General features: G+C 68.0%; 7 non-coding genes across 7 annotated transcripts; all 7 read left to right on the forward strand.

The window, feature by feature from the left end:
- The first annotated feature begins 1,649 nt into the window (after positions 1 to 1,649).
- LOC129052893 (5S ribosomal RNA) lies at positions 1,650 to 1,768 on the forward strand. The gene has a single exon (XR_008518023.1). It is a non-coding gene; the product is annotated as a 5S ribosomal RNA (ribosomal RNA).
- A 2,178-nt stretch (positions 1,769 to 3,946) lies between these two features.
- On the forward strand, positions 3,947 to 4,065 carry LOC129052899 (5S ribosomal RNA). The gene has a single exon (XR_008518030.1). It is a non-coding gene; the product is annotated as a 5S ribosomal RNA (ribosomal RNA).
- Positions 4,066 to 6,270: 2,205 nt separating this feature from the next.
- Positions 6,271 to 6,389, forward strand: LOC129052904 (5S ribosomal RNA). The gene has a single exon (XR_008518039.1). It is a non-coding gene; the product is annotated as a 5S ribosomal RNA (ribosomal RNA).
- A 2,178-nt stretch (positions 6,390 to 8,567) lies between these two features.
- On the forward strand, positions 8,568 to 8,686 carry LOC129052911 (5S ribosomal RNA). Its single transcript, XR_008518050.1, has one exon. It is a non-coding gene; the product is annotated as a 5S ribosomal RNA (ribosomal RNA).
- Positions 8,687 to 10,891: 2,205 nt separating this feature from the next.
- On the forward strand, positions 10,892 to 11,010 carry LOC129052918 (5S ribosomal RNA). The gene has a single exon (XR_008518054.1). It is a non-coding gene; the product is annotated as a 5S ribosomal RNA (ribosomal RNA).
- A 2,178-nt stretch (positions 11,011 to 13,188) lies between these two features.
- On the forward strand, positions 13,189 to 13,307 carry LOC129052922 (5S ribosomal RNA). The gene has a single exon (XR_008518058.1). It is a non-coding gene; the product is annotated as a 5S ribosomal RNA (ribosomal RNA).
- Positions 13,308 to 15,512: 2,205 nt separating this feature from the next.
- LOC129052416 (5S ribosomal RNA) lies at positions 15,513 to 15,631 on the forward strand. The gene has a single exon (XR_008517419.1). It is a non-coding gene; the product is annotated as a 5S ribosomal RNA (ribosomal RNA).
- The last annotated feature ends 54 nt before the right edge of the window (positions 15,632 to 15,685 follow it).

Genomic DNA, 15,685 nt, shown 5'->3' on the forward strand with positions numbered 1-15,685 from the left:
GGGCAGGGGGCCGGACCCCAGAGCCGCAGGCGCGGGTCCCCTGCCGTTCGCGGTGCCTTCCCGCTCCCGGAACGCCCAGGCCATTCAATTCACCCACCGGGCGGCGCGCCGTCGTCGCAACCTTCCAAACCGGGGGAAGGGGCGGGCAGGGGCAGCGGGTGCCACAGGCGCCAGCCCAGACCTCGGCTCCGGAACGCACGGGCTGCTTCACCCGGGGGAAGGACATTGCTTCGCCAGCCACCAGGAAAACAGTCCCTGTGCACCCGGATTCCCAACGGCCCCCCACTTCGTGTCAACACCAGTCCCGAGGACACGCCAGAGACCCAGGCCTCCGGCCCCGCCCGGTGCCACGGCTCCCGCCAAACGGGCGGGCGGGCGCACTCTGCAAATCCCGGGGCCCGCCGCAAGGCACCCAGAGCACAGGGTGGTGCCAAGAAAGGAAGGAACCTACGAAACCCACCTCCAAAGCAAGCAATTCAGCCAAGTAAAAGCCCGTCTCAGCGCTCCGTTGGTCCTCTCACAGGGACCGCCTGGCCCCCGTGTTCTGGCGCAGCCCAAGCCCCCTCCACCCTATCCCGGCCTGCTCAAAAGGGCGCTGCCTGCCGGAGACGGGCGCTTCCTCTCGAAGGCTCTATCGCTCTCGCTCTCTAGCTCCCTCCGCCTCTCTCTTCTAGGTTTCCCCCTGGACCTCGCGCTACTTCTGTCGTCTTCCCTCTGTCTCTCTGTCTCTCTCTCTTTCTCTGTCCCTGTCTCTTTCTCAGCCTCTCTGTCTGTCTCCTTCCCTCTCCCCCTCCCCTGTCTCTCTCGATCGCTGTCTCTCTCCCTCCCTCGGTTTCTATCTCTCCATCCATCTCGTCCTTGCTCTCCTTCAAGCCGCGTGTGTGTGTGTACGTGTGTGTGTCTGTGTGTGTGTGTGTGTGTGTGTCTCAGTGGGTGAGTCTGTGTGTGTGTGTGTGTGTGTGTGTGTCTGAGTGGGTGAGTCTGTGTGTGTGTGTGTGTGTGCGCGCGTGCGTGCGTGTGCGAGCGAGCGCCGGCGCGTGCGAGCGCGCCCGGGTGTGTCTGTGTGTGGGGGAGTGGATTTGCTCCTGGTGGTGGCGGGGTGTGTCTGGGTTTCTCTCAGCCCCTCTCACCCGGGATCAGGCCGCCGCCTCTAGTGGCAGCCCGGGGCAAAGCGGGGCCACCCCCCCGACCCGCTACCCGCCCCCGCGCCCTCTTGCCCACCGGCCGGACCGGCCTTGGTCGGGACACGCGACCGTGCTGGGGGCGTTGGGAGAGAAAGGCCCCGCGCGGCCCGGCCGGCTGGTCGCCCTTGGCCAGCCCTGACGGCTCCGGGTGGGTGGGGCAAGAGGGGGCCTCGCGGGAGCGCCTGAGCGGCGAGGGACGCAAAACGCCACCTCCGCGGCAGGGCGGAGGACCAGGAGGGGGTCCCGGGATCGTGGGCCCTGGGCCCTGACGCCTCGGAGCACTCCCTGTTCCGAGCGGGCCCCATGTGGTGGAAGCTCGGGAGCTGGGGAGCCGGGGGAAGGCCGCGGGCGAGCGGCTCGGGGGTCCCCGATCCGAGCCCCGCGGCCCCGGGCTGGCGGTGACGGCTGCAATCCGGCGGGCATGGCTGGGCCGGGCTCTTGGGGCAGCCAGGCGCCTGTCTCGGCGTCTACGGCCATACCACCCTGAACGCGCCCGATCTCGTCTGATCTCGGAAGCTAAGCAGGGTCGGGCCTGGTTAGTACTTGGATGGGAGACCGCCTGGGAATACCGGGTGCTGTAGGCTTTTTCTTTGGCTTTTTGCTTTTTCTTTCCTCTTCTTCCAGACGGAGTCTCGCTCTGTCGCCCAGGCTGGAGTGCAGCGGCGCCATCTCGGCTCACTGCAAGCTCCGCCTCCCGGGTTCACGCCCTTCTCCGGCCCCAGCCTCCCGAGTAGCTGGGACTGCAGGCGCCCGCCACCACGCCCGGCTGACTTTTTTTCTATTTTGCGTAGAGACGGGGTTTCACCCTGTTAGCCGGGATGGTCTCCACCTCCTCACCTGGTGATCCACCCGCCTCGGCCTCCCACCCACAGTGCTGGGATTACAGGCGGGAGCCACCGCGCCCGCCCGGCCTGCTGCAGGCTTTTTTGGCTTCCCCGCTGCCTCCCTTCCCCCTACAGTCGCCATGCTCCCCAACCTCCCCTCGCTCTGCTCCCCCTTTATCGCCCACCTACACCTCCGCCGCAGCCCAGCCGGGGACCTCCTCCTGGGGGTCCGCCCCTACTGCACGCCGGGCAGCAGCATCCCACCGCTTCCGCCTCGCCGCCGCCCCGCCAGGAGCCCGGCTCCAGCCTGGGAGGGCAGGGGGCCGGACCCCAGAGCCGCAGGCGCGGGTCCCCTGCCGTTCGCGGTGCCTTCCCGCTCCCGGAACGCCCAGGCCATTCAATTCACCCACCGGGCGGCGCGCCGTCGTCGCAACCTTCCAAACCGGGGGAAGGGGCGGGCAGGGTCAGCGGGTGCCACAGGCGCCAGCCCAGACCTCGGCTCCGGAACGCACGGGCTGCTTCACCCGGGGGAAGGACATTGCTTCGCCAGCCACCAGGAAAACTGTCCCTGTGCACCCGGATTCCCAACGGCCCCCCACTTCGTGTCAACACCAGTCCCGAGGACACGCCAGAGACCCAGGCCTCCGGCCCCGCCCGGTGCCACGGCTCCCGCCAAACGGGCGGGCGGGCGCACTCTGCAAATCCCGGGGCCCGCCGCAAGGCACCCAGAGCACAGGGTGGTGCCAAGAAAGGAAGGAACCTACGAAACCCACCTCCAAAGCAAGCAATTCAGCCAAGTAAAAGCCCGTCTCAGCGCTCCGTTGGTCCTCTCACAGGGACCGCCTGGCCCCCGTGTTCTGGCGCAGCCCAAGCCCCCTCCACCCTATCCCGGCCTGCTCAAAAGGGCGCTGCCTACCGGAGCCGGGCGCTTCCTCTCGAAGGCTCTATCGCTCTCGCTCTCTAGCTCCCTCCGCCACTCTCTTCTAGGTTTCCCCCTGGACCTCGCGCTACTTCTGTCGTCTTCCCTCTGTCTCTCTGTCTCTCTCTCTTTCTCTGTCCCTGTCTCTTTCTCAGCCTCTCTGTCTGTCTCCTTCCCTCTCCCCCTCCCCTGTCTCTCTCGATCGCTGTCTCTCTCCCTCCCTCGGTTTCTATCTCTCCATCCATCTCGTCCTTGCTCTCCTTCAAGCCGCGTGTGTGTGTGTACGTGTGTGTGTGTCTGTGTGTGTGTGTGTGCGTCTGAGTGGGTGAGTCTGTGTGTGTGTGTGTGTGTGTGTGTGCGTGTTCGCGCGCGCGTGCGTGCGTGCGTGTGCGAGCGAGCGCCCGCGCGTGCGAGCGCGCCCGGGTGTGTCTGTGTGTGGGGGAGTGGATTTGCTCCTGGTGGTGGCGGGGTGTGTCTGGGTTTCTCTCAGCCCCTCTCACCCGGGATCAGGCCGCCGCCTCTAGTGGCAGCCCGGGGCAAAGCGGGGCCACCCCCCCGACCCGCTACCCGCCCCCGCGCCCTCTTGCCCACCGGCCGGACGGGCCTTGGTCGGGACACGCGACCGTGCTGGGGGCGTTGGGAGAGAAAGGCCCCGCGCGGCCCGGCCGGCTGGTCGCCCTTGGCCAGCCCTGACGGCTCCGGGTGGGTGGGGCAAGAGGGGGCCTCGCGGGAGCGCCTGAGCGGCGAGGGACCCAAAACGCCACCTCCGCGGCAGGGCGGAGGACCAGGAGGGGGTCCCGGGATCGTGGGCCCTGGGCCCTGACGCCTCGGAGCACTCCCTGTTCCGAGCGGGCCCCATGTGGTGGAAGCTCGGGAGCTGGGGAGCCGGGGGAAGGCCGCGGGCGAGCGGCTCGGGGGTCCCCGATCCGAGCCCCGCGGCCCCGGGCTGGCGGTGACGGCTGCAATCCGGCGGGCATGGCTGGGCCGGGCTCTTGGGGCAGCCAGGCGCCTGTCTCGGCGTCTACGGCCATACCACCCTGAACGCGCCCGATCTCGTCTGATCTCGGAAGCTAAGCAGGGTCGGGCCTGGTTAGTACTTGGATGGGAGACCGCCTGGGAATACCGGGTGCTGTAGGCTTTTTCTTTGGCTTTTTGCTTTTTCTTTCCTCTTCTTCCAGACGGAGTCTCGCTCTGTCGCCCAGGCTGGAGTGCAGCGGCGCCATCTCGGCTCACTGCAAGCTCCGCCTCCCGGGTTCACGCCCTTCTCCGGCCCCAGCCTCCCGAGTAGCTGCTGGGACTGCAGGCGCCCGCCACCACGCCCGGCTGATTTTTTTTCTATTTTGGGTAGAGACGGGGTTTCACCCTGTTAGCCGGGATGGTCTCTACCTCCTCACCTGGTGATCCACCCGCCTCGGCCTCCCACCCACAGTGCTGGGATTACAGGCGGGAGCCACCGCGCCCGCCCGGCCTGCTGCAGGCTTTTTTGGCTTCCCCGCTGCCTCCCTTCCCCCTACGGTCACCATGCTCCCCAACCTCCCCTCGCTCTGCTCCCCCTTTATCGCCCACCTACACCTCCGCCGCAGCCCAGCCGGAGACCTCCTCCTGGGGGTCCGCCCCTACTGCACGCCGGGCAGCAGCATCCCACCGCTTCCGCCTCGCCGCCGCCCCGCCAGGAGCCCGGCTCCAGCCTGGGAGGGCAGGGGGCCGGACCCCAGAGCCGCAGGCGCGGGTCCCCTGCCGTTCGCGGTGCCTTCCCGCTCCCGGAACGCCCAGGCCATTCAATTCACCCACCGGGCGGCGCGCCGTCGTCGCAACCTTCCAAACCGGGGGAAGGGGCGGGCAGGGGCAGCGGGTGCCACAGGCGCCAGCCCAGACCTCGGCTCCGGAACGCACGGGCTGCTTCACCCGGGGGAAGGACATTGCTTCGCCAGCCACCAGGAAAACAGTCCCTGTGCACCCGGATTCCCAACGGCCCCCCACTTCGTGTCAACACCAGTCCCGAGGACACGCCAGAGACCCAGGCCTCCGGCCCCGCCCGGTGCCACGGCTCCCGCCAAACGGGCGGGCGGGCGCACTCTGCAAATCCCGGGGCCCGCCGCAAGGCACCCAGAGCACAGGGTGGTGCCAAGAAAGGAAGGAACCTACGAAACCCACCTCCAAAGCAAGCAATTCAGCCAAGTAAAAGCCCGTCTCAGCGCTCCGTTGGTCCTCTCACAGGGACCGCCTGGCCCCCGTGTTCTGGCGCAGCCCAAGCCCCCTCCACCCTATCCCGGCCTGCTCAAAAGGGCGCTGCCTGCCGGAGACGGGCGCTTCCTCTCGAAGGCTCTATCGCTCTCGCTCTCTAGCTCCCTCCGCCTCTCTCTTCTAGGTTTCCCCCTGGACCTCGCGCTACTTCTGTCGTCTTCCCTCTGTCTCTCTGTCTCTCTCTCTTTCTCTGTCCCTGTCTCTTTCTCAGCCTCTCTGTCTGTCTCCTTCCCTCTCCCCCTCCCCTGTCTCTCTCGATCGCTGTCTCTCTCCCTCCCTCGGTTTCTATCTCTCCATCCATCTCGTCCTTGCTCTCCTTCAAGCCGCGTGTGTGTGTGTACGTGTGTGTGTCTGTGTGTGTGTGTGTGTGTGTGTCTCAGTGGGTGAGTCTGTGTGTGTGTGTGTGTGTGTGTGTGTCTGAGTGGGTGAGTCTGTGTGTGTGTGTGTGTGTGCGCGCGTGCGTGCGTGTGCGAGCGAGCGCCGGCGCGTGCGAGCGCGCCCGGGTGTGTCTGTGTGTGGGGGAGTGGATTTGCTCCTGGTGGTGGCGGGGTGTGTCTGGGTTTCTCTCAGCCCCTCTCACCCGGGATCAGGCCGCCGCCTCTAGTGGCAGCCCGGGGCAAAGCGGGGCCACCCCCCCGACCCGCTACCCGCCCCCGCGCCCTCTTGCCCACCGGCCGGACCGGCCTTGGTCGGGACACGCGACCGTGCTGGGGGCGTTGGGAGAGAAAGGCCCCGCGCGGCCCGGCCGGCTGGTCGCCCTTGGCCAGCCCTGACGGCTCCGGGTGGGTGGGGCAAGAGGGGGCCTCGCGGGAGCGCCTGAGCGGCGAGGGACGCAAAACGCCACCTCCGCGGCAGGGCGGAGGACCAGGAGGGGGTCCCGGGATCGTGGGCCCTGGGCCCTGACGCCTCGGAGCACTCCCTGTTCCGAGCGGGCCCCATGTGGTGGAAGCTCGGGAGCTGGGGAGCCGGGGGAAGGCCGCGGGCGAGCGGCTCGGGGGTCCCCGATCCGAGCCCCGCGGCCCCGGGCTGGCGGTGACGGCTGCAATCCGGCGGGCATGGCTGGGCCGGGCTCTTGGGGCAGCCAGGCGCCTGTCTCGGCGTCTACGGCCATACCACCCTGAACGCGCCCGATCTCGTCTGATCTCGGAAGCTAAGCAGGGTCGGGCCTGGTTAGTACTTGGATGGGAGACCGCCTGGGAATACCGGGTGCTGTAGGCTTTTTCTTTGGCTTTTTGCTTTTTCTTTCCTCTTCTTCCAGACGGAGTCTCGCTCTGTCGCCCAGGCTGGAGTGCAGCGGCGCCATCTCGGCTCACTGCAAGCTCCGCCTCCCGGGTTCACGCCCTTCTCCGGCCCCAGCCTCCCGAGTAGCTGGGACTGCAGGCGCCCGCCACCACGCCCGGCTGACTTTTTTTCTATTTTGCGTAGAGACGGGGTTTCACCCTGTTAGCCGGGATGGTCTCCACCTCCTCACCTGGTGATCCACCCGCCTCGGCCTCCCACCCACAGTGCTGGGATTACAGGCGGGAGCCACCGCGCCCGCCCGGCCTGCTGCAGGCTTTTTTGGCTTCCCCGCTGCCTCCCTTCCCCCTACAGTCGCCATGCTCCCCAACCTCCCCTCGCTCTGCTCCCCCTTTATCGCCCACCTACACCTCCGCCGCAGCCCAGCCGGGGACCTCCTCCTGGGGGTCCGCCCCTACTGCACGCCGGGCAGCAGCATCCCACCGCTTCCGCCTCGCCGCCGCCCCGCCAGGAGCCCGGCTCCAGCCTGGGAGGGCAGGGGGCCGGACCCCAGAGCCGCAGGCGCGGGTCCCCTGCCGTTCGCGGTGCCTTCCCGCTCCCGGAACGCCCAGGCCATTCAATTCACCCACCGGGCGGCGCGCCGTCGTCGCAACCTTCCAAACCGGGGGAAGGGGCGGGCAGGGTCAGCGGGTGCCACAGGCGCCAGCCCAGACCTCGGCTCCGGAACGCACGGGCTGCTTCACCCGGGGGAAGGACATTGCTTCGCCAGCCACCAGGAAAACTGTCCCTGTGCACCCGGATTCCCAACGGCCCCCCACTTCGTGTCAACACCAGTCCCGAGGACACGCCAGAGACCCAGGCCTCCGGCCCCGCCCGGTGCCACGGCTCCCGCCAAACGGGCGGGCGGGCGCACTCTGCAAATCCCGGGGCCCGCCGCAAGGCACCCAGAGCACAGGGTGGTGCCAAGAAAGGAAGGAACCTACGAAACCCACCTCCAAAGCAAGCAATTCAGCCAAGTAAAAGCCCGTCTCAGCGCTCCGTTGGTCCTCTCACAGGGACCGCCTGGCCCCCGTGTTCTGGCGCAGCCCAAGCCCCCTCCACCCTATCCCGGCCTGCTCAAAAGGGCGCTGCCTACCGGAGCCGGGCGCTTCCTCTCGAAGGCTCTATCGCTCTCGCTCTCTAGCTCCCTCCGCCACTCTCTTCTAGGTTTCCCCCTGGACCTCGCGCTACTTCTGTCGTCTTCCCTCTGTCTCTCTGTCTCTCTCTCTTTCTCTGTCCCTGTCTCTTTCTCAGCCTCTCTGTCTGTCTCCTTCCCTCTCCCCCTCCCCTGTCTCTCTCGATCGCTGTCTCTCTCCCTCCCTCGGTTTCTATCTCTCCATCCATCTCGTCCTTGCTCTCCTTCAAGCCGCGTGTGTGTGTGTACGTGTGTGTGTGTCTGTGTGTGTGTGTGTGCGTCTGAGTGGGTGAGTCTGTGTGTGTGTGTGTGTGTGTGTGTGCGTGTTCGCGCGCGCGTGCGTGCGTGCGTGTGCGAGCGAGCGCCCGCGCGTGCGAGCGCGCCCGGGTGTGTCTGTGTGTGGGGGAGTGGATTTGCTCCTGGTGGTGGCGGGGTGTGTCTGGGTTTCTCTCAGCCCCTCTCACCCGGGATCAGGCCGCCGCCTCTAGTGGCAGCCCGGGGCAAAGCGGGGCCACCCCCCCGACCCGCTACCCGCCCCCGCGCCCTCTTGCCCACCGGCCGGACGGGCCTTGGTCGGGACACGCGACCGTGCTGGGGGCGTTGGGAGAGAAAGGCCCCGCGCGGCCCGGCCGGCTGGTCGCCCTTGGCCAGCCCTGACGGCTCCGGGTGGGTGGGGCAAGAGGGGGCCTCGCGGGAGCGCCTGAGCGGCGAGGGACCCAAAACGCCACCTCCGCGGCAGGGCGGAGGACCAGGAGGGGGTCCCGGGATCGTGGGCCCTGGGCCCTGACGCCTCGGAGCACTCCCTGTTCCGAGCGGGCCCCATGTGGTGGAAGCTCGGGAGCTGGGGAGCCGGGGGAAGGCCGCGGGCGAGCGGCTCGGGGGTCCCCGATCCGAGCCCCGCGGCCCCGGGCTGGCGGTGACGGCTGCAATCCGGCGGGCATGGCTGGGCCGGGCTCTTGGGGCAGCCAGGCGCCTGTCTCGGCGTCTACGGCCATACCACCCTGAACGCGCCCGATCTCGTCTGATCTCGGAAGCTAAGCAGGGTCGGGCCTGGTTAGTACTTGGATGGGAGACCGCCTGGGAATACCGGGTGCTGTAGGCTTTTTCTTTGGCTTTTTGCTTTTTCTTTCCTCTTCTTCCAGACGGAGTCTCGCTCTGTCGCCCAGGCTGGAGTGCAGCGGCGCCATCTCGGCTCACTGCAAGCTCCGCCTCCCGGGTTCACGCCCTTCTCCGGCCCCAGCCTCCCGAGTAGCTGCTGGGACTGCAGGCGCCCGCCACCACGCCCGGCTGATTTTTTTTCTATTTTGGGTAGAGACGGGGTTTCACCCTGTTAGCCGGGATGGTCTCTACCTCCTCACCTGGTGATCCACCCGCCTCGGCCTCCCACCCACAGTGCTGGGATTACAGGCGGGAGCCACCGCGCCCGCCCGGCCTGCTGCAGGCTTTTTTGGCTTCCCCGCTGCCTCCCTTCCCCCTACGGTCACCATGCTCCCCAACCTCCCCTCGCTCTGCTCCCCCTTTATCGCCCACCTACACCTCCGCCGCAGCCCAGCCGGAGACCTCCTCCTGGGGGTCCGCCCCTACTGCACGCCGGGCAGCAGCATCCCACCGCTTCCGCCTCGCCGCCGCCCCGCCAGGAGCCCGGCTCCAGCCTGGGAGGGCAGGGGGCCGGACCCCAGAGCCGCAGGCGCGGGTCCCCTGCCGTTCGCGGTGCCTTCCCGCTCCCGGAACGCCCAGGCCATTCAATTCACCCACCGGGCGGCGCGCCGTCGTCGCAACCTTCCAAACCGGGGGAAGGGGCGGGCAGGGGCAGCGGGTGCCACAGGCGCCAGCCCAGACCTCGGCTCCGGAACGCACGGGCTGCTTCACCCGGGGGAAGGACATTGCTTCGCCAGCCACCAGGAAAACAGTCCCTGTGCACCCGGATTCCCAACGGCCCCCCACTTCGTGTCAACACCAGTCCCGAGGACACGCCAGAGACCCAGGCCTCCGGCCCCGCCCGGTGCCACGGCTCCCGCCAAACGGGCGGGCGGGCGCACTCTGCAAATCCCGGGGCCCGCCGCAAGGCACCCAGAGCACAGGGTGGTGCCAAGAAAGGAAGGAACCTACGAAACCCACCTCCAAAGCAAGCAATTCAGCCAAGTAAAAGCCCGTCTCAGCGCTCCGTTGGTCCTCTCACAGGGACCGCCTGGCCCCCGTGTTCTGGCGCAGCCCAAGCCCCCTCCACCCTATCCCGGCCTGCTCAAAAGGGCGCTGCCTGCCGGAGACGGGCGCTTCCTCTCGAAGGCTCTATCGCTCTCGCTCTCTAGCTCCCTCCGCCTCTCTCTTCTAGGTTTCCCCCTGGACCTCGCGCTACTTCTGTCGTCTTCCCTCTGTCTCTCTGTCTCTCTCTCTTTCTCTGTCCCTGTCTCTTTCTCAGCCTCTCTGTCTGTCTCCTTCCCTCTCCCCCTCCCCTGTCTCTCTCGATCGCTGTCTCTCTCCCTCCCTCGGTTTCTATCTCTCCATCCATCTCGTCCTTGCTCTCCTTCAAGCCGCGTGTGTGTGTGTACGTGTGTGTGTCTGTGTGTGTGTGTGTGTGTGTGTCTCAGTGGGTGAGTCTGTGTGTGTGTGTGTGTGTGTGTGTGTCTGAGTGGGTGAGTCTGTGTGTGTGTGTGTGTGTGCGCGCGTGCGTGCGTGTGCGAGCGAGCGCCGGCGCGTGCGAGCGCGCCCGGGTGTGTCTGTGTGTGGGGGAGTGGATTTGCTCCTGGTGGTGGCGGGGTGTGTCTGGGTTTCTCTCAGCCCCTCTCACCCGGGATCAGGCCGCCGCCTCTAGTGGCAGCCCGGGGCAAAGCGGGGCCACCCCCCCGACCCGCTACCCGCCCCCGCGCCCTCTTGCCCACCGGCCGGACCGGCCTTGGTCGGGACACGCGACCGTGCTGGGGGCGTTGGGAGAGAAAGGCCCCGCGCGGCCCGGCCGGCTGGTCGCCCTTGGCCAGCCCTGACGGCTCCGGGTGGGTGGGGCAAGAGGGGGCCTCGCGGGAGCGCCTGAGCGGCGAGGGACGCAAAACGCCACCTCCGCGGCAGGGCGGAGGACCAGGAGGGGGTCCCGGGATCGTGGGCCCTGGGCCCTGACGCCTCGGAGCACTCCCTGTTCCGAGCGGGCCCCATGTGGTGGAAGCTCGGGAGCTGGGGAGCCGGGGGAAGGCCGCGGGCGAGCGGCTCGGGGGTCCCCGATCCGAGCCCCGCGGCCCCGGGCTGGCGGTGACGGCTGCAATCCGGCGGGCATGGCTGGGCCGGGCTCTTGGGGCAGCCAGGCGCCTGTCTCGGCGTCTACGGCCATACCACCCTGAACGCGCCCGATCTCGTCTGATCTCGGAAGCTAAGCAGGGTCGGGCCTGGTTAGTACTTGGATGGGAGACCGCCTGGGAATACCGGGTGCTGTAGGCTTTTTCTTTGGCTTTTTGCTTTTTCTTTCCTCTTCTTCCAGACGGAGTCTCGCTCTGTCGCCCAGGCTGGAGTGCAGCGGCGCCATCTCGGCTCACTGCAAGCTCCGCCTCCCGGGTTCACGCCCTTCTCCGGCCCCAGCCTCCCGAGTAGCTGGGACTGCAGGCGCCCGCCACCACGCCCGGCTGACTTTTTTTCTATTTTGCGTAGAGACGGGGTTTCACCCTGTTAGCCGGGATGGTCTCCACCTCCTCACCTGGTGATCCACCCGCCTCGGCCTCCCACCCACAGTGCTGGGATTACAGGCGGGAGCCACCGCGCCCGCCCGGCCTGCTGCAGGCTTTTTTGGCTTCCCCGCTGCCTCCCTTCCCCCTACAGTCGCCATGCTCCCCAACCTCCCCTCGCTCTGCTCCCCCTTTATCGCCCACCTACACCTCCGCCGCAGCCCAGCCGGGGACCTCCTCCTGGGGGTCCGCCCCTACTGCACGCCGGGCAGCAGCATCCCACCGCTTCCGCCTCGCCGCCGCCCCGCCAGGAGCCCGGCTCCAGCCTGGGAGGGCAGGGGGCCGGACCCCAGAGCCGCAGGCGCGGGTCCCCTGCCGTTCGCGGTGCCTTCCCGCTCCCGGAACGCCCAGGCCATTCAATTCACCCACCGGGCGGCGCGCCGTCGTCGCAACCTTCCAAACCGGGGGAAGGGGCGGGCAGGGTCAGCGGGTGCCACAGGCGCCAGCCCAGACCTCGGCTCCGGAACGCACGGGCTGCTTCACCCGGGGGAAGGACATTGCTTCGCCAGCCACCAGGAAAACTGTCCCTGTGCACCCGGATTCCCAACGGCCCCCCACTTCGTGTCAACACCAGTCCCGAGGACACGCCAGAGACCCAGGCCTCCGGCCCCGCCCGGTGCCACGGCTCCCGCCAAACGGGCGGGCGGGCGCACTCTGCAAATCCCGGGGCCCGCCGCAAGGCACCCAGAGCACAGGGTGGTGCCAAGAAAGGAAGGAACCTACGAAACCCACCTCCAAAGCAAGCAATTCAGCCAAGTAAAAGCCCGTCTCAGCGCTCCGTTGGTCCTCTCACAGGGACCGCCTGGCCCCCGTGTTCTGGCGCAGCCCAAGCCCCCTCCACCCTATCCCGGCCTGCTCAAAAGGGCGCTGCCTACCGGAGCCGGGCGCTTCCTCTCGAAGGCTCTATCGCTCTCGCTCTCTAGCTCCCTCCGCCACTCTCTTCTAGGTTTCCCCCTGGACCTCGCGCTACTTCTGTCGTCTTCCCTCTGTCTCTCTGTCTCTCTCTCTTTCTCTGTCCCTGTCTCTTTCTCAGCCTCTCTGTCTGTCTCCTTCCCTCTCCCCCTCCCCTGTCTCTCTCGATCGCTGTCTCTCTCCCTCCCTCGGTTTCTATCTCTCCATCCATCTCGTCCTTGCTCTCCTTCAAGCCGCGTGTGTGTGTGTACGTGTGTGTGTGTCTGTGTGTGTGTGTGTGCGTCTGAGTGGGTGAGTCTGTGTGTGTGTGTGTGTGTGTGTGTGCGTGTTCGCGCGCGCGTGCGTGCGTGCGTGTGCGAGCGAGCGCCCGCGCGTGCGAGCGCGCCCGGGTGTGTCTGTGTGTGGGGGAGTGGATTTGCTCCTGGTGGTGGCGGGGTGTGTCTGGGTTTCTCTCAGCCCCTCTCACCCGGGATCAGGCCGCCGCCTCTAGTGGCAGCCCGGGGCAAAGCGGGGCCACCCCCCCGACCCGCTACCCGCCCCCGCGCCCTCTTGCCCACCGGCCGGACGGGCCTTGGTCGGGACACGCGACCGTGCTGGGGGCGTTGGGAGAGAAAGGCCCCGCGCGGCCCGGCCGGCTGGTCGCCCTTGGCCAGCCCTGACGGCTCCGGGTGGGTGGGGCAAGAGGGGGCCTCGCGGGAGCGCCTGAGCGGCGAGGGACCCAAAACGCCACCTCCGCGGCAGGGCGGAGGACCAGGAGGGGGTCCCGGGATCGTGGGCCCTGGGCCCTGACGCCTCGGAGCACTCCCTGTTCCGAGCGGGCCCCATGTGGTGGAAGCTCGGGAGCTGGGGAGCCGGGGGAAGGCCGCGGGCGAGCGGCTCGGGGGTCCCCGATCCGAGCCCCGCGGCCCCGGGCTGGCGGTGACGGCTGCAATCCGGCGGGCATGGCTGGGCCGGGCTCTTGGGGCAGCCAGGCGCCTGTCTCGGCGTCTACGGCCATACCACCCTGAACGCGCCCGATCTCGTCTGATCTCGGAAGCTAAGCAGGGTCGGGCCTGGTTAGTACTTGGATGGGAGACCGCCTGGGAATACCGGGTGCTGTAGGCTTTTTCTTTGGCTTTTTGCTTTTTCTTTCCTCTTCTTCCAGACGGAGTCTCGCTCTGTCGCCCAGGCTGGAGTGCAGCGGCGCCATCTCGGCTCACTGCAAGCTCCGCCTCCCGGGTTCACGCCCTTCTCCGGCCCCAGCCTCCCGAGTAGCTGCTGGGACTGCAGGCGCCCGCCACCACGCCCGGCTGATTTTTTTTCTATTTTGGGTAGAGACGGGGTTTCACCCTGTTAGCCGGGATGGTCTCTACCTCCTCACCTGGTGATCCACCCGCCTCGGCCTCCCACCCACAGTGCTGGGATTACAGGCGGGAGCCACCGCGCCCGCCCGGCCTGCTGCAGGCTTTTTTGGCTTCCCCGCTGCCTCCCTTCCCCCTACGGTCACCATGCTCCCCAACCTCCCCTCGCTCTGCTCCCCCTTTATCGCCCACCTACACCTCCGCCGCAGCCCAGCCGGAGACCTCCTCCTAGGGGTCCGCCCCTACTGCACGCCGGGCAGCAGCATCCCACCGCTTCCGCCTCGCCGCCGCCCCGCCAGGAGCCCGGCTCCAGCCTGGGAGGGCAGGGGGCCGGACCCCAGAGCCGCAGGCGCGGGTCCCCTGCCGTTCGCGGTGCCTTCCCGCTCCCGGAACGCCCAGGCCATTCAATTCACCCACCGGGCGGCGCGCCGTCGTCGCAACCTTCCAAACCGGGGGAAGGGGCGGGCAGGGGCAGCGGGTGCCACAGGCGCCAGCCCAGACCTCGGCTCCGGAACGCACGGGCTGCTTCACCCGGGGGAAGGACATTGCTTCGCCAGCCACCAGGAAAACAGTCCCTGTGCACCCGGATTCCCAACGGCCCCCCACTTCGTGTCAACACCAGTCCCGAGGACACGCCAGAGACCCAGGCCTCCGGCCCCGCCCGGTGCCACGGCTCCCGCCAAACGGGCGGGCGGGCGCACTCTGCAAATCCCGGGGCCCGCCGCAAGGCACCCAGAGCACAGGGTGGTGCCAAGAAAGGAAGGAACCTACGAAACCCACCTCCAAAGCAAGCAATTCAGCCAAGTAAAAGCCCGTCTCAGCGCTCCGTTGGTCCTCTCACAGGGACCGCCTGGCCCCCGTGTTCTGGCGCAGCCCAAGCCCCCTCCACCCTATCCCGGCCTGCTCAAAAGGGCGCTGCCTGCCGGAGACGGGCGCTTCCTCTCGAAGGCTCTATCGCTCTCGCTCTCTAGCTCCCTCCGCCTCTCTCTTCTAGGTTTCCCCCTGGACCTCGCGCTACTTCTGTCGTCTTCCCTCTGTCTCTCTGTCTCTCTCTCTTTCTCTGTCCCTGTCTCTTTCTCAGCCTCTCTGTCTGTCTCCTTCCCTCTCCCCCTCCCCTGTCTCTCTCGATCGCTGTCTCTCTCCCTCCCTCGGTTTCTATCTCTCCATCCATCTCGTCCTTGCTCTCCTTCAAGCCGCGTGTGTGTGTGTACGTGTGTGTGTCTGTGTGTGTGTGTGTGTGTGTGTCTCAGTGGGTGAGTCTGTGTGTGTGTGTGTGTGTGTGTGTGTCTGAGTGGGTGAGTCTGTGTGTGTGTGTGTGTGTGCGCGCGTGCGTGCGTGTGCGAGCGAGCGCCGGCGCGTGCGAGCGCGCCCGGGTGTGTCTGTGTGTGGGGGAGTGGATTTGCTCCTGGTGGTGGCGGGGTGTGTCTGGGTTTCTCTCAGCCCCTCTCACCCGGGATCAGGCCGCCGCCTCTAGTGGCAGCCCGGGGCAAAGCGGGGCCACCCCCCCGACCCGCTACCCGCCCCCGCGCCCTCTTGCCCACCGGCCGGACCGGCCTTGGTCGGGACACGCGACCGTGCTGGGGGCGTTGGGAGAGAAAGGCCCCGCGCGGCCCGGCCGGCTGGTCGCCCTTGGCCAGCCCTGACGGCTCCGGGTGGGTGGGGCAAGAGGGGGCCTCGCGGGAGCGCCTGAGTGGCGAGGGACCCAAAACGCCACCTCCGCGGCAGGGCGGAGGACCAGGAGGGGGTCCCGGGATCGTGGGCCCTGGGCCCTGACGCCTCGGAGCACTCCCTGTTCCGAGCGGGCCCCATGTGGTGGAAGCTCGGGAGCTGGGGAGCCGGGGGAAGGCCGCGGGCGAGCGGCTCGGGGGTCCCCGATCCGAGCCCCGCGGCCCCGGGCTGGCGGTGACGGCTGCAATCCGGCGGGCATGGCTGGGCCGGGCTCTTGGGGCAGCCAGGCGCCTGTCTCGGCGTCTACGGCCATACCACCCTGAACGCGCCCGATCTCGTCTGATCTCGGAAGCTAAGCAGGGTCGGGCCTGGTTAGTACTTGGATGGGAGACCGCCTGGGAATACCGGGTGCTGTAGGCTTTTTCTTTGGCTTTTTGCTTTTTCTTTCCTCTTCTTCCAGACGGAGTCTCGCTC

Source organism: Pongo abelii, chromosome 1, assembly GCF_028885655.2.
Source record: "Pongo abelii isolate AG06213 chromosome 1, NHGRI_mPonAbe1-v2.0_pri, whole genome shotgun sequence".
Lineage (NCBI taxonomy): Eukaryota > Metazoa > Chordata > Mammalia > Primates > Hominidae > Pongo > Pongo abelii.